Below are 26,173 nucleotides of genomic sequence, written 5' to 3' on the forward strand. Positions count from 1 at the left end.
TACTTAACTTCTCTATGCCTGAGTTCTCACATCTCTACAATGGAGATTAAGATTGTGAGCCCTACTGTGACAGGACTGTGTCCAACCTGAGCATCTTTTATCTACTCCAGTGCTTAGAACAGTACCTTGTACATAGTAAACACTTAACAAATACCACAACTATAATTATTATTATTATTATTAGGCAATGACAGGTCTTCCCAGACTAAGCCCCCCTTTTCCTCTGCTCCTCCTCCCTATCGCCCCCACTCCCTCTGCTCTAGCCCCCTCCCTCCCACAACATTTGTGTATATATGTACATAATTATTATTCCATTTTATTAATGATCTGTATATATCTATAATTCTATTTATATCGATGCTATTGTTGCCTGTTTACTTGTTTTGTTTTGTTGTCCGTTCCCCCCCCCCCCCCGCCGCACCAGACTGTGAGGCAGTTGTTGGGTAGAGATTTTCTCTATTTGTCGCTGAATTGTACTTTCCAAGCACTTAGTACAGTGCTCTGCACCCAGTAAGCGCTCAATAAATGTGATTGAATGAATGAATTTTTAAAAATGCATCAGAAGAACCACAGAGGGAAGAGAGAGAGCAAAGTGAGGGAGATGTGCTCACGGGGTTGGGGGGTAGGGAGAGATGCGAAACAACGTTAGAAGGATTCTCCTAAAATCCCCAACTCAAGTCAGGCAGTAGTTAGATCACTATTGGCTCCAGTGACTCACTGCATTAACGATATTGGAGACTTCCTCAAATTTCTCTTTGGGGAAAAAGCAGAACATGAAAATGACTTATACTCTTAGGAACACCTGAAGTATTTCTATAGAGCTTGACTCACGTATCCTATTACTTAATCCCTCACTCACGAGCGGATCCACTTTGCCCTTGTCCTTTCATCTGTATCTTATTTTAAGCGTCGGTCTCCCCAGTTAGACTGTAAGCTTCTTGAGGGCAGGGGCATGTCTACTAACTCCGATGTGCAGAGAAGCAGCGTGGCTCAGTGGATAGAGCATGGGCCTGGGCGGCAAAAGAACCTGGATTCTAGTCCCGGCTCCACTGTGTGTCTGCTGTGTGACCTTGGGCAATTCACTTCATTGCTCTGGGCCTCAGTTACCTCATCTGTAAAATGGAGATCAGACTGTGAGCCCCTTGTGGGACAGGGACTGTGTCCAACCTGATTAGCTCTTATCTAGCGGTTAGGATTCCTGGTTTTCACCCAGGCGGCCCGGGTTCGATTCCCGGTATGGGAAACCTTAGTGTTTGAGAAGCAGCGTGGCTCAGTGGAAAGAGCACGGGCTTGGGAGTCAGAGGTCATGAGTTCGAATCCCAGCTCTGCCACTTGTCAGCTGTGTGACTGTGGGCAAGTCACTTCACCTCTCTGTGCCTCAGTTACCTCATCTGTAAAATGGGGAGTACAGAGCCACACTGCTTTATGTCATACATACTATTCAGTCTACTGAATAATGACTAATCCCAGTTCTGCCAGTTGTTCTGCCAGTTGCTTGCTGTGTGACCAATTTTATTTTCAGTCAGTCAATCAACCAATTACATTTATCGGGCACCTGCTGATGGCAGAGTGCTGGTGGAAGAGGCTGATTTCCGAGTAGAGTTTGTAGCTCTGGACCCAAAGTTCAGGGATTTTACAGTATAGTGGTGGAATCAAGTGCTAAAGTAAATTAAAAATAAGAGGAAAGAGGAAAAGAAAGAAGGAAGAAGAGGAGTTAGTGCTTAAATGAAAGGGTAAGTAAGATTTGTACAAAAACGATGTGGGAGGGTTATAAACTTCTTGCGGGCAAGATATCTACCAATTCGGTCGTACCGTACTCTCCCAAGTGCTTAGTACAGGGCTCTGCACACAGTAAGCACTCAATAAATACCATTTTTGATTGATTGTGAGTTTCACGAAGTGCATTTGGAGCAGAAGCGCTGAGGTAGTACTTATGGGGGCTATAATCTGGGGGCAACAGAAATTAATCAAGGAAGATCTTCTGGAGGAGATGTGTGTTCAGAAGGGATTTAAACATGCTAAGAGATATGTGGCCTGGAAGATTAAGAAAGGTAGGAAGTTTGTGGAAAGGGGAAAAGCAGGCAGGTTGGAGATAGGTGAATCGAGAGTGACGACTGTAAGAACTTTAGTTTGAGAGGAAGGAAGAGTGTGAGCTGAAGGGTAGTGGAAGAATAGGGTGGATAGGAGGAGGGACAAAGGCCGATTGAATTCCTTTCCAGCCTACGATGCCAAGAAGCAGCAGGGCGAAGTGGAAAGGAAACAGTCTTGGGAGTCAGAAGGATGTGGGTTCTAATCCCAGCTGCGCCACTTGTCAGCTGTGTGTGCTTGGGCAAGTCACTTAACTTCTCTAAGGCTCAGTTACCTCATCTGTAAAATGGGGATTCAAACTGTAAGCCCCACGTTCTTGGACTGTGTCCGACCTGATTAGCTTGTATCTACACCACTACTCAGCACTGTGATCGGCACATAGTTCGTAACAAACGCCAGTAAAAAAGAGAGAGAAAGAGAGGGAAGAACGGCTAACCAAGAGAGGTTTTTGAGAAGTAAGGAGATGTGCTTTCTTTGCACTGAATACTTCAGAAACTTGAATCATAAATAGTGGGATAGTCAAGCCTCTCTAGAAATGGCAACTCCAACATCAGACACGAGGTTGAAGATCTGGATTAAAGGTAAAAAATAAAAAATAAAAGAAAGCAGAGGGCTGGCCTGTGATGCTTGGCTTCCGTTTTGCCACGAGGTGGCATAGCGTGTATTTTTCCAACCGATCCTGTTGAAAAACGTTGCTTTTTGGGGTTAAATCTTCTTTTTCTATATGTTGCTTCTGAAGTCTTGGGCGCCTATCAGTTTGGAATCCACCGAGAAATCTCTCCTTACGATAAAAGTCTAGCAAAAGATTTAAGTCTTCTAGCCCAGTGTAGATAAAGAACCCAATCAGAAGGACCTGGGTTCTAAACCTGATTCTCCCCCTTGTCTGCTGTAAGCTCTCTAGACTGTAAGCTTGTGGGCAGGGAATGTGTCTGTTTAATAACAATAATAATAATGTCGGTAGTTGTTAAGCGCTTACTATGTGCAGAGCACTATTCTAAGCGCTGGGGGAGATACAGGGTGGTCAGGTTGTCCTACGTGAGGCTCACAGATAATCCCCATTTTACAGATGAGGGAACTGAGGCACAGAGAAGTGAAGTGACTTGCCCACCGTCACACAGCTGACAAGTGGCAGAGCCGGGATTCGAACCCATGATCTCTGACTCCCAAGCCCGAGCTCTTTCCCCTGAGCCACGGAGTTCTGTTGTACTCTCCCAAGCGCTAGTTAAGTGCTCTGCACACAGTAGGCGCTCAACAAATACGATTGAATGAATGAATGAAAAGTGTGACCTTGGGCAAGTCACTTCACTTCTCTGTGCCTCAGTTCCCTCATCTGTAAAATGGGGATTAAGACTGTGAGCCCCATGTGGGACAGGGACTCTGTCCAACATGATTAAGTTGTATCTACCCAAGCGCTAGGAACAGTGCCTGGCACCCAGTAACCCTTAGCAAATACCACTAGAAAAAAATCATTACTTCAGTTGTTGTTTTTTTCCCCAATGGATTAAGATGACATTCGATTCTAAGTCCTTGACTCCCCCCGCCATTTTATGGATAAATAATAATGATGGTATTTATTAAGTGCTTACTATGTGCCAAGCACTGTACTAAGTGCTGGAGAAACTGAGGCAGTTAATTCATAAGAACTTTGGCACCACAGTATATCCAAAATGCAGAAGTGCATGGCGCAGTGAATAGAGCATGGGCCTGGGAGTCAGAAGGTCACGGGTTCTAATCCCGGCTCTGCCACTTGTCTGCTGCGTGGCCTTGGGCAAGTCACTTCATTGCTCTGGGCCTCAGCTACCTCATCTGTAAAATGTGAGCCCCAAGTGGGACAGGGACTGTGCCCTACCTGATTTGTTTGTATCCATCCCAGAGCTTAGTACAGTGCCCAGCACATAGTAAGCACTTACCAAATACCATAATTGTATTTATTCATTTATTTATTTCCACCAACGTATGTGGACTCTACCACTTCCAAAGACAGGGAGGGCAGAGGAGAGCCTTGGAAGGAAGAAAGCGAACACGCATAGAACTTTAGAAAGATGTGGCAAAGCCTTTCACTGCTATTTCTGAGAGGAAGCTCATTATACTGTTCTGTTCCTTGAAGTCAGACAAGGTGTGTTTTGCTTTAAGTGTGTTCTCTCTAACTTATTAGTACAGTTTTCAGCACTCAGTGGGTAGTCAATAAATGCCATTGATTGATTGGAATCCAGGGAGAACTGGAATAAGGCCAATCCTCTTAGACTTCACTTGGGCTTTCTTTTTCCTCCTACGTCCATGTTTGCTGCTTCTGGGTCCGGCCTACGACCCCTCGTTCCTTCACGTCAGCTCCTTGTGGGCACAGAAAGTCTCTTGTAGCTTGTCGTGCTTCCTAAATTCCTAGTACACTGCGTTAAATTCAGCAGACACTCAATAAACTCTGCTATTTTTTTATTTTTATTTTTTGCTATTTGATAGGTGATTACTGTATGCCTGGCACTGCTCGTTGTGGGCAGGGAAAGTGTCTGTTTATTGTTGTGTTGTACTTTCCCGAGCACTTAGCACAGTGTTCTGCACATGGGAAGCGCTCAACAAATACAACTGAATGAATCAATACTCAGTGTTGGTTAGCACAGTGTTGTGCACATGGTAAGCACTCAATAAATACAACTGAATGAATTAATACTAGGTGTTGGGTTAGATATGGGCTAATCAGGTTGGACACAGTCCACGTCCAACTGGGACTTACAGCGTGACTCAGGGGAAAGAGCCCGGGCTTGGGAGTCAGAGGTCATGGATTCTAATCCCGGCTCCGCCACCCGTCAGCTGTGTGACTGTGGGCAAGTCGCTTCACTTCTCCGTGCCTCGGTGACCTCATCTGTAAAATGGGGATGAAGACTGTGAGCCCCCACGTGGGACAACCTGATCACCTTGTATCTACTCCAGTGCTTAGAACAATGACTGGCACATAGTAAGTGCTTAACAAATACCATCATTATTATTATTGTTGTTTATCCCCATTTTACAGATGAGGCTACTGAGGCTCAGAGAAGTGAAGTGACTTGCCCAAGGTCATATGGCAGACCAGTGGAGGCACCAGGATTAAAACCCAGGCCTTTGCTCTGTCCACTAGGCCACTGTGCTTCTCTACTAGTACTATAATTGCTATTACGATTATCACTCCTATCACCTACTACTGACTATTACTTCTACCACTATTCCAATTTTTCATTTCCTGTCAAGGCACTGTCCTTCTTACTGGCGTTGGTAACTTTTTCAAACCTGAAGTTAGTTTGTTGACTGCCAGTATAGGGATTTTGCCTTTTTCCCCATCTTGTTCAAATCAGGTGCATCACCTATTGGAATTAACAGAGAATATCCCTCAAAGGAAAACGTGTGGGTTTTTATATTTTCTTCTTGACTATAACATGCACTACATTCAACCAACTAACATGCCGGAATAATAGAAGTATTTCCTCCCCTTTCTATAACATGCACTACATTCAACCAACTAACATGCCGGAATAATAGAAGTATTTCCTCCCCTTTCCCTAAAATGTCTCTTAAATCCAACATCTGGTATTTGGTACCCAAATTTTATTTGTTTTATTGAGAGCTTTTAATGGGGGATAAATCATATGATTTTCATTTTAATTTTCAGTATAGGAGTTTAATACGGATAGCACGGCTTTTGCAATGACACCAGCTAGTGAGCTGAAACTCAGATCAGAATTGCCTGAGCCAAAATTCCTCGGGTCCCAGTGATGGAATATGAATAGCCTGTGCTTGTTAACCCTAAATGTTTCATTGGTACTACGAGAAAATGGCAGGGGGAAAGCAAAACTGTTCACTAAAAGGAAAGGGGACCCTTTTAAACCAAAATCTCTAAATGGGCAAGCTCATGAAGATACTCCAGACTTGACCAGATTTAAGTTAAAGTGCTAAACGGTGGAAACATGGGATGTTGGAACCAATTTTCTCATAGTAACAGTGTTATAAATGCTTCTACAATTTTCAGGTACCGATTGTGTCATAAGTCAGAGGATTGCTCGTATGTCTTTCTACTGTTCCATAGATTATAAACATTCTTTCTATCGCACAACTCATTACTTCAACTAAAAAGCTGTCATTATAGTCTCCTCTATTACATCATAAAGTTCTTGAGGGAAGGACTGTTTCTTCTACTTTTATTATTGGTGCCCGCGTGTTTAGTATAGGTTATCCACACAGAAAGGGCTCAATATATATTGAAGATGATGAAGAACGTGAAAGATTCCCATGTGTAACTGGCCATGGAGCGATTGTCTGACTTTTTCCTTTGTAGGAGATGATATTCTAATCCAGTTCATCTACAGTGTTCTCTGATAGGGCAAAGCTTCATTTTTCATTATCATTAATGAAGAGCATTTCATATTCATTTAGAGATCCTTACTAACCAAAAAACATAGTTTAATAATGATAATATTTACTAAGGCCTTGCTATGTGACATACATAGTAATAATAATAATAATGGTATCTCTTAAGCGCTTACTATGTGCCAAGCACTAAGAACTGGGGTAGATACATTCATTCATTCAATAGTATTTATTGAGCGCTTACTATGTGCAGAGCACTGTACTAAGCGCTTGGAATGTACAAATTGGTAACAGAAGAAAATCAGGTTAGACACCATCGCTGTCCCTCATCAGGCTCACAGTCTAAGTAGGAGAGAGAACAGGAATTGAATCCCCATTTTGCAGATGAAGTAACGGAGGTACAGAGAAGTTAAGTGATATATCCAAGCTCACACGGCAGGCAAGTAGCAGAGCCAGAATTAGAACCCAGAGACTGACTCCTAAATCCATGGTTTTCTCATATGCTGATGCAGTGAATCATCATCGGGGGCATTTATTGAGAGCCCTTACTGTATGCAGAGCACTGTACCGAGTGCTTGAGGAATAAGTGCTTTCCCTAGTGAATGCTGAGAAAAAAGGTCTGGAAATCGAGTTCCATATGATGTCTCCTTCGCCTCCTCCTCTGTCTAACACTCTCTCTTTTGTTCTCCCTCTCCTCCCTCTCCCAGTCACTAAATTATTGATCCCAACTGCTCCCTTGTTTGATTCTGTTCACCAACTTCCTTCCTTCATGGATCCTAATTCTTCTTTATCTCCTCACCCATGACCTTCTGATTCCCAGTCCTGGGCTCTGTCCACTAGGCCACAATGATGCTAATGGCATGGGGAGAAGCTGGGGGCAGTATGGCCAGCGAGATCAATCCATCGATGGTATTTATTAAGCAGTTACTATGTGCAGAGCACTGTGCTAAGCACTTGGGAAAGAATGATACAACAGAATTACCAGTCACGTTCCCTGCCCATAACGAATTTACGATCTAGACGGGGAGATCAACCCAGGACTAATGTGGCCTTGCAAATAGTCTTCAGAATTCTTTTGGCTCATAAAATTCTACTGGGCCTGTCAGATCTGCATTTCTGATATTTCTGACATTTTCCAATTCTACCCTTTCTCCTTCTTTTTTTCCTTCTACTGCTTTTTGGATCAAGAGGGGAACTGAGCTGAAACATCTGTCTACAAGGTAAATGCACTCAGAAGTTACTCCCGAAACCCAACAAAAGGGAAGATATACAAAAATGAAGCCCCAGAACTAAAGTTCTAGGCATCTGTTGATAACCACCCCGCTGCCAAAAAAAAAAATCCCGGGTGGGCAGGGACCAAGATGTTACCTCAACTCTCGTAGTGAAGAAATCCCACGATTCATTTTCAGCCTCTGCTCTGGACATCATAAAGTCCTTGACCAGCACTCAATAAATGTTTAATAATAATATTAGTGCTCTGGTCTTTGGTGCCATCTGTTCCACAGCAATGAGAGAAGTCCTTTGGAAACATCTGATAGCTGAGTAAGACATGCCTTTCAAGGAATGGTCCCTGGAAAATCTATGGAAAGAATGACTTTTCTTTGTTTGACATTAGATATTTTCATAACCAGGGAACTATAGTAAAATCCTCCTAAGACGTTTCTCCTTATAAAGTTTTCCATTTGCTTGATGCAAATTTTAGGTCCTGTGTATTTGCCCATAATTTTCCATTTTCCTTCCCCAAATCCATTATGAGCATTGAGAGAAGCAGCGTGGCTCAGTGGAAAGAGCACGGGCTTGGGAGTCAGAGGTCATGGGTTCTAATCCCAGCTCTGCCGCTTGCCAGCTGTGTGACTTCGGGCAAGTCACTTCACTTCTCTGCGCCTCAGTTCCCTCATCTGTAAAATGGGGATTAAAACTGTGAGCCCCACGTGGGACAACCCGATCACCTTGTATCCCCCAGCGCTTAGAACAGTGCTTTGCACATAATAATGTTAATAATAATGTTGGTATTTGTTAAGCGCTTACTATGTGCAGAGCACTGTTCTAAGCGCCAGGGTAGACACAGGGGAATCAGGTTGTCCCACGTGGGGCTCACAGTCTTAATCCCCATTTGACAGATGAGGTAACTGAGGCACCGAGAAGTTAAGTGACTTGCCCAAAGTCACACAGCTGACAAGTGGCTGAGCCGGGATTCGAACCCATGAACTCTGACTCCAAAGCCCGTGCTCTTTCCACAGCACTTAACAAATGCCACCATTATTATTATTTTATTATTGCAAAGCAAGATGGATTGGGATGGATAGCGGTTGTAGTAGTTATGGTATTTATTGAGCACCCACCAGAGGAAAGGCACTGTACTAAGTGCTAAGGGAAAGTACAACAGAAAGAGGAGACAGATTTTCTGCCCACAAGGAGCTTCATGCTAATGAAATATGGTCACTAGCTCCATCAACAAAGGGCATTTATTAAAGGCTTACTTTTGTGCAGAACACTGTACTATGTGCTTGGGTAGAATACAATATAGGTGTACAATGCAATATGATACTATGATCCTCTTGCAGAAATCTTAATGGAAAGATTTTCCAGGGAATGAAATTTTAAGATGATATTTCCTCCTCCTTCTACCTAAATAAAGTAGATTTCTAGGCATACTTGGTGAACCTGCAGTAATCAAGTTTTGAAGAGAACAGGCACTGTCTGCAAAGTTGAAAAAGTTGAAAAACCACTGCCTCTAAAAATCACACGATTCCTCCAAGACAGAATTCTAGGTAGCATGGACCAGGGGCCGGAGAACAGAGTAATTGCTAATGTTCTCATGTTCTTATGTATTAATGGAAAAGCTAACTATAGGATACTACTGTCTTTTGTATTTAACTCTCCCAGTCAATCAATTGTAACCATTCATTCATTCCATCGTGTTTACTGAGCACTTACTGAGTGCAAAAGACTATACTAAGCGCTTGGGAGAATACAAATTAACAGAGTTGGTAGACACATTCCCTGCCCACAAGTAGTTTACCGTCTAGGGGATCTATAATCCTGAGGAGTTTACGGTTCCAAGCGTTTAGTACGGTGCCCTATCCACAATAAGAGCTCAGTAAGTACCATCCATGGGATATTTTAATTCTAGAATCCTGCAAATTTGGGAAAACGGACACTTTGCCCCCAAGGACTTCAGATTTTCTAACTCACTAATCCTTCTGAAATGACCCGTGTGTGAGATGAACGGCATTCATTTAATTTTTGGTTCGGTACAGTTTGGGATTTTACAAGAACTTTTTGGCTCCCAGAAGCTGAATGAGAACATCTCTGGAGTCACCCGTACCTCTTTATATGTCGGGCGTGGGTGTATTTTCCACCGATGGAATGAGGGGTGTCAACTAGTTAGCACAAGTTATTGGAACGCTCCTCGCCTTTTGTGCAGGCAGAATAATTGCAGACAAATGTATCCGGGAATCCTGTAGAAAGCGAAGTCCAGTTACTTGGCATGGTTACAGCACAATTTAGCAAGTATGTTAGAACAAATTACCCCTTTTAACCATAAGCCATTCTGTTTCACGCTTTTTAATGAAGGCCTGTACCACACACTAGAATACTTCTCACCTCATTACTGCTCATAAAAATCAATGATCCATTCAAAGGCTCCTCATATCTCCCATATGAGATGTAAAAAAAAAAAAAAAGCCCTAGTCTCTCCTATTCTGGCATTAAGGCAGCGTGGCTGCTTTCTGCATGCTTTGAAGTGGATCATTAGAATGTTTACTAGATAAAAGAACTCAAAAATTTATCTGTTTAATCTCACTGCTGTCATGTGTTAATGTTCTACCCTCTCCTTACATACAACAAAACACAAGGAAAATCGAGGTTGTTGTTTGGGGAATGAAATAGAGTAGCCGGGGCTTTTGCAAGAACAAGGCTGGTCTTCCAGCATGCTCACAGTGCGGTTCAAAAGGGACCCTGAATAAGCAGGAGAAATTTAATGGGCCATTGAAATGCTGAGTATGGATTCAATAAAAAAGGCAGGAAAGGAAACAAGCTGATAAGCCAAGTTAAAAGAAATACTCCATCCAACATCTGAATCAAGCTACATTTTTTTTTCTTCTTCCCATAAAGGTGCTTAAGAAGGAAAGGACCAGTTTAATTCTTTCAGAGCTAAGTACTCTCATTGGAGGAACATAAAATACAAAATATACAAAATCCTGGAAATATGCTGCCTCCCATTAAAGACACACACACACACACACACACACACACACACACACACAGTTTTTCACCTAGGATGGGAAGCGCTTTCCTTACAACTGTTGCTAATTCTTTCTCTAGACTGTAAACTCAGGGTGTGTAGGGAATGTTTCTACCAACTCTGTTAAATTGTACTCTCCCAAATGCTTAGGACAGTTCCTCGCACACAATAAGCACTTCATAAATACTATCGATTGATGCCATTCGATGTTCATGGGGAGAATACCACTTAATAATGCTGGCATTTGTTAAGTGCTTACTATGTGCAAAACACTGTTCTAAGTGTTGGGGGGCGGATACAAGGTCATCAGGTTGTCCCACGTGGGGCTCACAGTTTTAACCCCCATTTTACAGATGAGGTAACTGAGGCCCAGAGAAGTTAAGTGACTTGCCCAAAGTCACACAGCTGACAAGCGGCAGAGCCGGAATTAGAACCCACGACCTCTGACTCCCAAGCCCGGACTCTTTTCACTGAGCCACGCTGCTTCTCTATCACTTGCTTATTTTTTTTCCCCATAAAGATACACGGATCAGTTTGGCTCTGCACTTATGACAAGGGAGGAAAACCAAAAAAATGAAATATTTTTGCCAAGCAAGTTAACCAACTCCCAACACTTAGTAGGGTGCCTGGCACATCGTAAGCACTTAACAAATACTATTATTACTTCACTGCTGATGTTGGTAAGGTGAAATTTGCTGAGGATCTATACATTCCCACTCTACTATCTATCACTCACCTTCCTTGATATATTCCTAATAAGGTGCAACTCCAGCAGCACTTGAAATTCAATTCCGTAACGTTTTAAGACACAGAAATCTGGCATATGGTATACATTTCACTAATGTGAAAAGGTGATTCCCTTGCAAGAAAGATACGTTTAATTTAATCTTTTCAATGAAATTTCCAAAGGCTCCCTTTCTTTGTCATAAAGCTCTCCTAAAAGGATAGGATCCCCTGGTACAGTGCTGTCAAACCCTAAGAAACACTTGGGCTTAACTGGTTCTAAATTAAATTGGTATTCTCCAGACACCGCCACAGAAACGCAAGTTTAGGACAGATTACACTCACAAGGCTACGGTGGAGGAACTGAGGTACTGTACTTCAGTCAGATCCGGGAAGAACGCCTTTCAGGTTCCAGTTGACCTCTGGAATAATAACTGCACAGCTTTGTTTCATTTGAAAGCATAAATCTGTACGCACATACTTAGTCGGACATATATCTGTGCGTTTCAAAAAAAAAAAAGTTCAGCTAATAATAAAGGAAAGGATGAACATTGGCACTGTACATGTTGACAGCATTATGCAAACTTTTCAATATTCCCTTGCATGCACAACTTTAACTTTTGTTTATAAATTCCACTTAGCCATAATTTACAACTTCTGTTAAGCTGGGTACTGTAAAATCTGTCGAAAAAATCAGAGCAGAATGTTTAGAGCTGTCACAAATACATCCTGATATCAAACACGGCGCTCTGTAAATTATGACCCTTTTGGAAACTGAGTTTTTATTTATGTACCTAATATATTTTAGGCCCGATGTTTTGAATGATGAAATGAGGCTTTTTCCACCATTTCCAGCCTCAGCTGGAGTTTTCATGGGAGTGAATTAGGCTTTCCGAGAAGGGTCAAACTAAGTGTCCTGGGGACTCTCGGGCTTGAATAAGACCTCATACGTTCATTGAGTTGGCATAATGAGAAAAGCAAGAATCCAAACCCCAGATTCCTCCCAATTCACTTGACGTTTGTAGTGAATCAGCCCTCTAGTCTGAGTTGTTTTTTTCTTAATAAAAATATTTTTAATTTGCCTCCCTGTGCTAGCATGGCTAAATCATAAGAATCTTTAGGGCAGGGATGAGATCAGCTAACTTTATGATACTCCTCCGAGCACGTAGTATGGTGCTCCACACCTGGTAGATGATCGCTAAATGCCAATATTTGATTGCTAAGTCCTACTTTACAAAGGAGAGTTTAAAGATCTCCTTTAACTGAGAGTAGTGATCTCGTTCTAGTATTTATTGAGTGCCACTGGGTACTGTGAACTCTTCTACATACTTGGGAAGACAGAGCCAAATAGAACATGATCCCTGCCCACAAGAGGTATACAATCTAATGAAAAAACAACTAGAAAGGAGTGGTGCCTTCCCTCTTTTATTAACAATAGTAATAAGAAGAATGGGATAGTCATTCAATAGTATTTATTGAGCGCTTACTATGTGCAGAGCACTGTACTAAGCGCTTGGAATGAACAAGTCGGCAACAGATAGAGACAGTCCCTGCCATTTGACGGGCTTACGGTCTAATCGGGGGAGACGGACAGACGAGAACAATGGCAATGAAACAAGAACAATGGCAATAAAACAAGAACAATAAGCACCTACTATGTGCCAAGCGCTGTTCTAAGGGCTCGGGTAGATACAAATTAATCAGGTTGGACACACAGTCCCTATCCCACATAGGGCTCACCCTTTTAATCCCCATTTTATAGATAAGGTAACTGAGGCCCAGAGAAGTGAAGTGACTTGTCCAAGTTCACCCAGTCGACATGTGGCAGATCCGGGATTAGAACCCATGACCTTCTGATTCCCAAGCCCAGGCTCTTTCCATTTGCCTTTCAGATTTCTACTTGATCACTGCATAGATCTGCTTGAGGACACAGAAGTTTTTATCCTTTTCCAGAGAGGAAAAAGTAGTGTGGACTAGTGGAGAGAGCTTGGATCTGGATTCTAATCCTGGCTCTGTCCTTTGTCTGATAGGTGACCTTGGGCAAGTCATTTAACTTCTCTGGGCCTCAGTTTCCTCATCTGCAAAATGGAGATTCAAAATCTGTTCTCCCGTTCACTTAGACTGGGTGTTCCTTGTGTCTGAGCTGATTACCTACCCCGGACATAACCCAGTGCTTAGTAGAGTGATTGGCACATTGAAGTTGCTCAACAAATACCATTTTAGTCATTGTTATTATTACTAAAAAAGACACATTCGACTTCCACTCCTTTCCCGCCTTTCATTTTATTCCATCACCTAAAGCCTTCAGTTGATGGTCCCTCTAGATAATAATGTTGGTATTTGTCAAGCGCTTACTATGCGCAGAGCACTGTTCTAAGCACCGGGGTAGATACAGGGTGATCAGGTTGTCTCACGTGAGGCTCACAGTTAATCCCCATTTTACAGATGGGGTAACTGAGGCACCGAGAAGTGAAGTGACTTGCCCACGGTCACACAGCTGACAAGTGGCAGAGCCGGGATTCGAACCCATGAACTCTGACTCCCAAACCCGGGCTTTTTCCACTGAGCCACGCTGCTTCTCTAGATGAAAGGTGAGGGAAATCCCCTGAGGAACCTAAAGAAGTAACTCTACCAATCATAATGGGGTTCACCGAATGTCCGGAACATACCAAGCTCTATGGTAAATACAGGACGATCAGATCAAATACCATCTCTCTCCTTATGGGACTCACAAAAGTTAGTAAAAGCAAAGGTATTTATTAAGCGCTTAATGTTTGTGGGAATTGTACTAAGCGCTGAGAAAGGAGTAAGTGGTTGAAAGAGGTGGTATCTTATCCCCACGTGAGCGATGAGGAAACTGAGGCAGAAAGAGGCAGACTTGCCTGAGGTTACCCAGCAGGCCAATAGCAGAGCTGGGATAGGAAGCCACGTCGCCTGATTCTCGCACCATGTGCTTGAGAAGCACCGTGGCTCAGTGGAAAGAGCAGGGGCTTGGGGGTCAGAGGTCATGAATTCGAATCCCCGCTCCGCCACTTGTCAGCTGTGTGACTGTGGGCAAGTCACTTCACTTCTCTGGGCCTCAGTTCCCTCATCTGTAAAATGGGGGTGAAGACTGTGAGCCTCACATGAGACAACCTCATTCCCCTGTATCTACCCCAGAGCTTAGAACAGTGCTCTGCACGTAGTAAGTGCTTAACAAATACCATCATCATTAACTTCTTTGTGCCTCAGTTCCCTCATCTGTAAAATGGGAATGAAGACTGTAAGCCTCACGAGGGACAACCTGATTACCCTGTATTTACCCCAGCACTTAGAACAGTGCCCTGCACATAGTAAGCACATAACAACATTATTATTATTATTATTTCCACTAGGCAACACGTACCCTTTAGGTCGCTCAGAGGAAGACGTGATTAGGCAGTGATATGAAAAAAGGGAAAAAGCAGCACCCTCCAAAATTGCATGAATGAAAGGGGCTTGTAAAACTGGTCTCTGCCTCTAGGTCCCTTCCACAGACTTGCAAAACCGGAAAGTTAGAAGAAAACATCACAAGTCGGCTTTCCCCTCTCTGGTGAACCATCAGTCTATTGGGTGTCCCGAGAATCTCCGTCACCTCTCAGGGTTGCAGCTGGAGAGTTTCCAGTCCTCTACCAGTCTCGACTCTGGGAGGGAGAGTCAAGAAGAGGCCTGTCCATTCCACTCCTAGCTTGGCCAGTGGTTAGCGAGGGGCAGGCCGTCTGTTACAAGATAAAACTCACCTGTGCCGGGCAGCAGCGGCATGGGAGAGAGTCGAGGGCGCGAAGGAGGCAATGGTAAACTGCTTCTGTATTTTTACCAAGAAAACTCTTTGGATTCACTACCGGATCAACTGCAGATAGAGGTGTGTTTGGGCAGAGATGTGTCCGTGGCGTCGCTAAGGGTAGGACGCGATTCGACAGCATAAAAAAAAACAAGAATCTCCATAAAGGGTTAGTAATAGCCATTCAGGCAGGATTCCTAGCACACACACACAAGAGACTGAGCAAGTGAGGTGAAGCGGCATGGCCTAGTGGAAAGGGGACTGGGCTGAGAGTCAGAGGACCTGGTTTCTGATCCCGCTCTGCCATTTGCCTGATGTCTGACCTTGGGCAAGTCACATATCTTCTCTGTGCCTCGCTTTCCTCCTCTGTAAAATGGGGATTCAATTTCTCTTCTTCCTCCTACTTAGACTGTGAGACCCATGTGGGTCAGGAGCTGTGAGAAACTTGCATCTACCCCCAGTGGTTAGAACAGAGCTTGGCACATAGGAAGCGCTTAGCAGATATGCCACTAGATTAGACTGCGAGCCCGTCACTGGGCAGGGATTGTCTCTATCTGTTGCCGGATTGTACATTCCAAGCGCTTAGTACAGTGCTCTGCACATAGTAAGTGCTCAATAAATACTACTGAATGAACTATTATTATTATTAAAATATATGTTAAGCACCTATTAAGCACTCACTATGTGTCAAGTACTGTTCTAAGTGCCATGGTAATACAAGTTAATTAGGTTGAACACAGTCCCTGTCCCACAGGAGGCTCACAGTCTACTGCTATTATTACTACTAATAGTAGTAATTATTATTAATGAAATACAAGACGGCACTGATTGCTTTTGCCTCTCTTGAATGACCTTTTCCTGATAACTTCCCCCAAGTCTTCCTGCACTCACTCCACAAGTTAATTCTCCCGTCAGTTCAAATAACCACTTTCAAGTCTACAGCCCATCCCATTTGGAAAGGATTTTGAAGCTGTTAAATGAAACTGCATGAGTGAGAACCTTCAAGAAACCATCCCCCAAGCCTCAAGTCAACAGTGTTCTCATGTAGGTGGCAGTTGAGGGAATCCACCAAGATTTATCTTTGCTTCCACTAGAGTGTAAGCTCCCTGTGAGCAGAGAACAAATCACTTCTTTGTTCTGTAGCCCTGGGAATCGAAATGCTTGCCCAGGTAAAATGATTGAACTCAACACTAGCAAAATGGGAGACATCATTTCCCTTCAATTCACCTTTCCTCTATTAAATGCCTTCAAGTCGTTTCCAATATATAACAACTTTATGGACATGTTTTCTCCAGAACATCCTATCTTCTGTCATAATCCATTAAGCAGCTAACCGTTATTCCATTTTCCTTCTATCTGCTGGTCTGCCTCTTCCACGGTTTCCCTGGACTTTTCCTAACATTAGTGTCTTCTCCAGAGAATCAATCCTCTTGAGAATGTGTCTAAGTTGAGTCATGCTAAATATTACTTCAACCCACTGCAACTTAGGTAGAAAGAACAAATTCTTTGCTTACTTAGAGGAAAACACTGAGGTATAATCACAGTCAGCTGGCCACGATCAGCAGAAAAGAAGAAATACTGAGTACAAATCCACAATCTATTCCCTAGTCATTTGTGTAGAGCTGCATAGGCTAAGTAGTGTATTGATATTCTTAATGAAGCACCTTCAGAAAATTCCCACAATGACCAACGGATAAATGTCCCCTTTCATGATTATTGTTATTTGCTCATAACCATGGGGGCCTGTGAGGTTGGAAAGAGGAACTTTAGAAAAAGTCCTTTGAATAGTTACATGTAAATGTAAGTCTTCCCATTAGTGTTATTTGTGATACAACACATAAAACCATCCCATTTGCTTGTATCCACCTCAGCACTCAGTACAGTGCCTGGCACATAGTAAGTGCTTAGGAAATAATAATGTTGGTATCTGTTAAGCACTTACTATGTGCACAGCACTGTTCTAAGCGCTGGGGTAGATACAGGGTAATCAGGTTGCACCACGTGAGGTTCACAGTTAATCCCCATTTTACAGATGAGGTAACTGAGGCACAGAGAAGTTAAGTGACTTGCCCACAGTCACATGGCTGACAAGTGGTAGAGCTGGGATTCGAACCCATGACCTCTGACTCCCAAGCCCAGGCTCTTTCCAATGAGCCACACTGCTGCTCCTATTATCATTACACATGCACTCGCCCCATCCATTTCAAATTAATTCTAATTGTCAGGTGTGAGATGTTTATTATTTTAGTCATTTGATTTTGATTTTTCCATTATATTTGCCAAAGTTTCATCTGAGTGACCAAGTTGCCTCTCCTGAGTTGAAGGGAAATGATGTCTCTCATTTTGCTAGTGCTGAGTTCAATCATTTTACCTGGGCAGGCATTTCGATTCACAGGGCTACAAGAAAATGTTAGGGACTAGAATCCCTAGGGGAGTTTGAACAGGAGACATGTAGTAGGCTTATTTTTATTTCACATGAAAGGTAAAGCTACCCTCTGCCCCTGGAACCTCTACAGTGAGCTATGTGTGTCTGTTGCCTTTGAAAGGTAAAATATTGATCTAGATAGGAAAAGGAATGCAGCCCTAGAAAGATACTAGTAGATTTAATGATAGGGCTAAATGCCTTCTGAAATAAGGCTCTGAAAATTTATGGGCACTTTAAGGCATTTGTTTAGAAACTTTGCTCCCAAATGTTTGGGAACCTCATTGCCACCCATTGATATAATGTGAAATAGTGATGAATTAGTACAACATGCTCCGTTAAGAAGTGAATTTTTTTTAATGGTATTTAAGTGCTTACTATGTATCAGGGACTGTATTAAGTGCTGAGATACAAAGTAATTAGGTTGGATTCAGTCAACGTCCCACATGGGGATCACACTCTTAATCAGATAAGGCAGAGAAGCAGCGTGGCTCAGTGGAAAGAGCCCGGGCTTGGGAGTCAGAGGTCATGGGTTTGAATCCCGACTCTGCCACTTGTCAGCTATGTGACTGTGGGCAAGTCACTTAACATCTCTGTGCCTCAGTTCCCTCATCTGTCAAATGGGGATGAAGGCTGTGAGCCTCACGTGGGACAACCTGATGACCCTGTATCTCCCCCAGCGCTTAGAATAGTGCTCCGCACATAGTAAGCGCTTAACAAATACCAACATTATTATTAATCCTATTTTACAGGTGAGGTAACTGAGGCACAGAGAAGTGAAGTGACTTGCCCAAGGTTCACACAGCAGTCAAGTGGCAGAGCAGGACTAGAACCCAGGCCCTTCTGACTCCCAGGCCCATGCTCCATCTCATAGGCCACACTGCTTCTGCAAAATCCTCACTGTTGTGGAAGTGATTCCTGTTTAGAGGAATTTTGCTTGCCCTCATCATCATCCTCATCAAAACCATTTATGGAGCGCTTACCTTGTGCAGAGTGCTGCAGTAAGTACTTGGGTACAAGTTAACAGAAGCAGGAGACCCTATTCCTGCCCTCAAGGAACTTATGATCTAAAAATAATTAATTAGTCAAGCACTGCTATTTATTAGAGAGGCCAAGACTCCAGAGCCACAGGTGACATTTATGAGATGGGGGGGAAGGAACAGATCAAATCATCTTTCTCCCATCTTTCTTTTTCTCCTCCCTCATTCTCTTTCCTTGTCTTTCTCCTCTTTACAGCTCTCTTCTTTTCTTTCTCCTCATTGTCTCTCTACACAAACGTGAAGGAAAAGAAGCTGAGAGGGGAGAAGTGCCGTCCAAATACTGGAGCCAGACCGGCTGAGGGTCACATGTTGCCAAATGGCTTCCTTTGCTCTCTCCTCTCTTGGCCTCACATAGAGACTGAAGAGATGATGGTAAAGTGTGGCTTAGTGGAAAGATTCCGGGTTTGGGAGTCAGGTTTTAATTCTGGCTCTGCCACTTAGCGGTGTGACTTTGGGCAAGTCACTTCACTTCTCTGTGCCTCAGTTACCTCAGCTGTAAAATGGGAATTAAGACCGTGTGCCCCACGTGGGACAACCTGATTACCTTGTATCTACCCCAGTGCTTAGAATAGTGCTTGGCACATAGCAAGCGCTTAACAAATACCATCATCATTATTATCATAAAGAAAAGTCATTTCATAGTGACTAGTTGCGTGATGTTGCCCCTCTTCAAAACCCTACTTAAAGCTCACCTCCTCCGAGAGGCCTTCCCAGACCGAGCTCCCCTTTTCCCTCTGCTCCCTCTCCCCCCTTCACCTCTCCGCAGCTAAACCCTCTTCTCCCCCCTTTCCCTCTGCTCCTTCCCCTCTCCCGTCCCCTCCCCTCAGCACTGTACTCATCGCTCAACTGTATATATCTTCGTCACCCTATTTATTTTGTTAATGTGATGTACATCAGCCTGATTCTATTCATTTGCTATTGTTTTAATGAGATGTTCTTCCCCTCGATTCTATTTATTGCCATTGTTCTTGTCTTTCCGTCTCCCCCGATTAGACTGTAAGCCCGTCAATGGGCAGGGACTGTCTCCGTTATCGGGTTTGTACATTCCAAGCGCTTAGTACAGTGCTCTGCACATAGTAAGCCCTCAATAAATACTATTGAATGAATGAATGATGTTCTGTTCTGCAAAGACACTTTATTTTCATTACTTGGGGCGGGGTAAGCAGGGAATAAAGAGAAAAGTGGATGCTGTTACTGCTTTAGGAGAGGGTTTGGGAGAAATGAATGTTTGGTTTAAAGAGGCTGGTTTCTGCTATCATGTTGTACCTCCGTGGTATTAATAAAGGACCCTCCCTCTGCAATGTCCAGACTGGTCACGAACCTGAAGTCACATAAGTTTGTGTAATCAAGTGGATGAGAGAAGCTGTGTCCCAGAGGGAAAGTTGGACCGGGGTGGACATGGGTGAAAAAGTTGTTAGTAGAACTTCTTATTGGATCTTTGACTTTCTGCGGTGAGCGACTGTTCAGTCAATCAATCAGTGGTATTTAGTGATTCATTCACTCATTCATTCAATCGTATTTATTGAGCACTTACTCTGTACAGAACTCTGTACTAAGCACTTGGAAAGTACAATCCGGCAACAAATAGAGACAATCCCTACCCAACAACAGACTCACAGTCTAGAAGGGGGGAAGTAATGTGGTATTTGTTAAATACTTACTATAGGCACTGTACTAAGTGCTGGGGTGGATACACGCGAATCGGGTTGGACACTGTCCCTTGTCCCACGTGGGACTCACAGGCTCAAACCCTATTTTACATGTGATGACTGAGGCACAGAGAAGTTAAGTGACTTGCCCAAGGTTACACAGCAGACAAGCGGTAGAGCCGGGATTAATAATAATAATAATAATAATAATGTTGGTATTTGTTAAGCACTTACTATGTGCCAAGCACTGTTCTAAGCACTGGGGTAGATACAGGGTAATCAGGTTGTCTCACGTGAGGCTCACAGTTAATCCCCATTTTACAGATGAGGAAACCAAGGCACAGAGACATGAAGTGACTTGCCCACAGTCACACAGCTGACAAGTGGCAGAGCCGGGAGTCAAACCCATGACCTCTGACTCCAAAGCCCAGGCTCTTTCCACTAAGCCCCGCTGCTTCCCCTGAACCCAAGACCTTCCGACTCCCAAGCCTGTATTCAGAGCAGTGAGTGAACTAAACACTCTATTCTTTTGGCATTTCCTAAGTCTAATTTATGGAGCAAGAATCTCAATGAAGGGATTGTTATCTCTTTGTGTCTCCTTTTGTAAATTGTCCAGATAGTTCAAGCCCCAAGAAGCCATAGTGACCTTAGTTAATCAATCAATCAATGCTATTTATTGAGTGCTTTCTGGAGGCCAAGCACTGTACCAAGTGCTTAGGAGTATAATACAGTTGGTAGCAATGATCCCTGTCCTAATTCCTAACTTATTACTTTTCCCCAGCACTTAGTACAGTGAGCTGGACACAATTACCATCCAATAAATGTTATTAGTACTACTACTCAAGGAGCTTAGATTCTAAGGGGAGAGAGAGAGACATTAAAATAAATTACAGAAAAATAGGGAACTCTTCACCCCTTATCTAGATCTTTCAGGAGGAGAGGCTTGTTTGGCCTGAAATATCCACTCACAGCATATTTTTTAGTCTCAAGTGTCTAGATAATGTTTTGTCCAGGAAGCTGGTTTTTGCCATGATTTTTTTTTTTTGGACTGTTTACAAAGTGAAGTTCCTGGGGCAATAATATTGTGACATTCCTGTGCTTGGCACTGTGACTCAGAGAAGTGAACAGAAGAGAAGGACTCACGTCAGATTCCAACTTTTCCCCTGGCATTGGCAACTTGAACATCATTTCCTCATCTACAAAGATGAGGCGATGTTGACATATGACTCACTTGGTTGATTTTTTAAAACACTCTGCAATTCTCAGATTGATAACAGGCAGGGAAATGCTAAATTACTGTACAGTGAAATATTAACTGTAGGGAGTTGTAGTGGAAGAGCTATAAATGGGCCAATATTTATAAAGGGAAATTCAGTTATTTTTGCCATTGTTTAGGTCAGCAAACACCAGGTCTTGACCATAAGAAATCTATGGAAAAAAAAGCACGTGTTCGAAATGTGCTTTTCCTTCTTTGAACCATAAGTTGTAAAGCAATATTAATTTTTGGTTATAAAAACATGTTTTATTGCTGTTTGAATCATTCTCCCATAAATTTATTTTTCCAGTGCTTAGCAAGAAATTGCATGATGTCTGGGTCTTGCCAGCCCTAAGCAGACTTAGAACTGAAATAAATCTCTCCCAAGGGATAGTCTATATTCCCACTCAGGGCTGGAATTGTGAGCTAAAAGGTGCCAGATTTCCTTACATCCTTATCACCGGACAGTGTGTAATTTTTCATTTCTCCCCACTCCTTCCAAAAATCAGTAGAGAGTTGGGGGCTTTTGAGAGTCCAAGTAAGAGAAACCCTCCCCTGGGGTATGAACTGAGTTTGAGCCTTTACGATCCTTTGTGGCTTCCTTTAATAGAGCAATCAATTACTAGTATTTAAAATTTATGGCATTTATTAAGCACTGACCATGTGTCAAGCACTGTTCTGAGCGCTGGGGTAGATACGAGGCAATCAGGTGGGACACAATCCCTGTCCCACATATGGGGCTCACAGTCTCAATCCCCATTTTACAGATGAGGTAGCTGAGGCACAAAGAAGTTAAATGACTTGCCCAAGGTCACACAGCAGACAAGTGGCAGAGCAGGGATTAGAACCCATGACCTTCTGACCCCCAGGCCCGTGCTCTGTCCACTACACTATGCTGCTTCTCCGAGCACTTTTTTATTCTATTTTTACTCTATTTCACTCCGTTTACTGAGCACTGACTGTGTGCGGAGCACTGTACTAAGCAATTGGGAGAGTACAATACGACATGAGGAATTGACAGTCCAGAGGGGGAGACAGTCATTAAAATATATTACAAATATGTATATAATTCTTGAGAGGCTGAGGGTGGGATTAATCCAAAGTGCTTAAAGGGTAGAGATCCAGGAGCAAAGGTAAAGGGTGAAAAAAGCAGAATAATAATAATTACAGTTGTGCCAGGCATTGTACTAAGTGCTGGAGTAGATACAAGCAAATCGGGTTGGACACAGTCCCTGTACCTCCCCCCCCCCCCCAATTCAATCATTTATTGAGCACCTACTGCAGCGTGGCTCAGTGGAAAGAGCCCGGGCTTTGGAGTCAGAGGTCATGGGTTCGAATCCTGGCTCTGCCGCTTGTCAGCTGTGTGACTGTGGGCAAGCCACTTCACTTCTCTGTGCCTCAGTTCCCTCATCTGTAAAATGGGGATTAACTGTGAGCCTCACGTGGGACAACCTGATGACCCTGCATCTACCCCAGCCCTTAGAAGAGTGCTCTGCACATAGTAAGCGCTTAACAAATACCAACATTGTTATTACTGTGTAGAGAGCACTATACTAAGCCCTTGGGAGAATACGAGACACGGCTGGTAGAGACACGTTTCCTGTCCACAAGGATTAGACTGTAAAAACGATACAGTCTATTCCCCTTGAACTGCAAACTCGCGTTGGACAGGGGACATGTTTACTAACTCCGTTATATTGTGGCGTGGTTCAGTGGAAAGAGCCCAAGCCTCTGGCTTGGAAGTCAGAGGTCGTGGGTTCTAATCCCACTTCCGCCACTTGTCAGTTGTGTGACTTTGGACAAGTCACTTAACTCTTCTGTGCCTCAGTTACCTCATCTGTAAAATGGGGATGAAGACTGTGAGCCCCTCATGAGACAACCTGATTACCTTGTATCTCCTCCAACACTTAGAACAGTGCTTGGCACACAGTAAGCGCTTAAATTCATCATTACTATTCTCCAAGTGCTTAGTACAGTGCTCTGCACAGACTAAGTGCTCAATAAATACCACTGATTGATTGATTGATTGATTGATTGAAGGAGCTTACAGTCTGGAAGAGGAGCTTTCACAAGAAGCAGAGTGGCTTACTGGAAAGAGCAAGGGCTTGGAAGTCAGAGGTCATGGGTTCTAATCCTGACTCTGCCACTTATCAGCTGTGTGACTTTGGACAGGTCACTTCACCTCTCTGTGCCTCAGTTACCTCATCTGTAAGATGGGGATTAAGACTGTGAGCCCCACGTAGAACAACCTGATTACCTTGTATCTCCCCAGGGCTTAGAACTGTGCTTGGCACATAAGTGCTTAACAAAAACCATTATTATTATTATTATTATTATATGATCCCTGCCTTTGAGACAGTTGAAGTCTAGTGAAAGACTAGATTATGTCTGATCTACTGTATCTGCCACAATGCTTGGCACAAAGTAAGCACTTTACTAACAACATACTTATGCATTTGGCTGTATATCAATCAGTGATATTTATTGAACACTTCCTGTGTGCAGGGCACTGTACTAAGTGCTTGGGAGAGTACAGTACAATAGAGTTGGTAGACATCTTCTCTACCCAAAAGGAGCTTGCAGTTTAGTGGGTAAGACAGATATTAATATAAATAAATAAATAATAGATATTTACATAAGTACTGTGGGCCCGAGGGTGGGATCAAGTGTTTAAAGGGGACGACCTTTACCATCTCTGTTATATTGTACTCTCCCAAGCGCTTAGTGCAGTGCTGTGCACAAACTAAGTGCTCAATAAATACCACTGATTGATTGATTGATTGATTGAAGGAGTGCATAGGTGACGCAGAAGGGAAAGGGCACAGGAGAACAGAGGGCTTAATCGGGGACGGAGATATGATTTTAATAAGGTTTTGAAGGTGGGGAAAGTGGTGTTCTTTCCTATATGAAGAGGAAGGGAGTTACAGATCAGAGGGAAAAAGTGGGTAATAGGTCAAGTGGTGAGGCAGAGGAGACTGTGGTTCAGTGAGTAAATTAGCACTGGGGGCAAAGTGTGCAGATTGGGTTATACTAGGAAATTTGTGAGGTGAGGTAGGAAGGGGTAGGATGATTGAATGCTTTAAGGTGACAGTAAAGAGTTTATATTTGATAAGGAGGTGGATGGGCAACCACTGGAGGTTCTGGAGGAGCTGAGTTTAGACAAGATATGGTCTGGGAGTCAGAGAACCTGCGTTTTAATCCCAGCTCCACCACACATTTGCTGTGTGACTTTGAGCAAGTTACTTTGCTTCCCTGTGCCTCAGTTCCTCACGTAAAATGGGGGTTAAGACTGTGAACCGCACTTGGGACATGGACTGTGTCCAATCTCATTAGCTTGTATCTACCACAACACTTAGTTCAGTGCCCGGCACACAGTAAGCCATACCAATTCCCCTCCACCCCCCCCCATACACGAGTGGGGAGATGTGGCCTGAACTTTTATTTATAAAAATGATCCAGATAGAGTGAAGAATGAACTGCAGTGGGGAGAGACAGGAGGCAGGGAGGTCAGCAAGGAGGCTGATGCAATGATCAGGGTGAGATATGACAAGTGCCTGGATCAGTATGATAGCAATTTGAATGGAGAGGAAAGTGGATTGTAGGAATGTTGTGAAGGTAGAAAATTCAGGATTTGTTGACAGACTGAATGGGAAGGTTGAATGAGAGAGACGAGTCAAGGATAATACCGAGGTTATGGGCTTGTGAGACAGGGAGGACAGAGGTGTTTTCTACAGTGATGGGAAATTCGATTGAATCCAAGACATGGGGAGGACAGGGTCTGTGTGAGAAAATGAGAAGTTCTGTTTTAGACATGTTTAGTTTGAGGTGTCAACGGGACATCCAGGTAGAGATATCTTGAAGATAGGAAACATGAGACGTGAGAGGAGAGAGGTCAAGATTGGATAGGCAAAAATGGGAATCATTTGCATAGAGATGGTAGTCAAAAGTCATGGGAGTGAATGAGTTCTCCAATGGAGTGGTGTAGATGGAGAATAATAATATCGATGGTATTTGTTAAGCACTTACTCTGTGCCAAGCACTGTTCTAAGCGCTGGAGTGGATTCAAGGTAATTAGGTTGTTCCACATGGGGCTCAAAGTCTTAATTCCCATTTTACAGATGAGGTAACTGAGGCACAGAGGAGTTAACTGACTTGCCCAAAGTTACACAGCTGAAAAGTGGCAGAGCCGGGATTAAAACAGTGCTCTGCACATAGTAAGTGCTCAATAAATACGACTGAATGAAAACCCATGACCTCTGACTCCCAAGCCCGTGTTATTTCCACTAAGACACGCTGCTTAAGAGACCAGACTCCCAGAGCCTTTTTTTTTCCGTACGTTCCCTTCGTTAAACACTTCCTACATGACAGACAGGCACTGTTTTAATCAGGTTGGACAAAGTCCATCACAGCCCATGTCTCAGATGGGGCTCAAAGTCTTAATCCCCATATTATAGATGGGGTAACTGAGGCACAGAAAAGTTAAGTGACTTGCCCAAAATCACACAGCAGACAAGGGGTGGAGCTGAGTTTAGAACCTTAAATCCTTCTGAGTCCCAGCTCCATGATCTAACCATTAAGCACACTGCCTTCCATTGTTAGAGGGTGGGAGGCAAAGG

Source organism: Ornithorhynchus anatinus, chromosome 12 (assembly GCF_004115215.2).
Source record: "Ornithorhynchus anatinus isolate Pmale09 chromosome 12, mOrnAna1.pri.v4, whole genome shotgun sequence".
Classification (NCBI taxonomy): Eukaryota; Metazoa; Chordata; class Mammalia; order Monotremata; family Ornithorhynchidae; genus Ornithorhynchus; species Ornithorhynchus anatinus.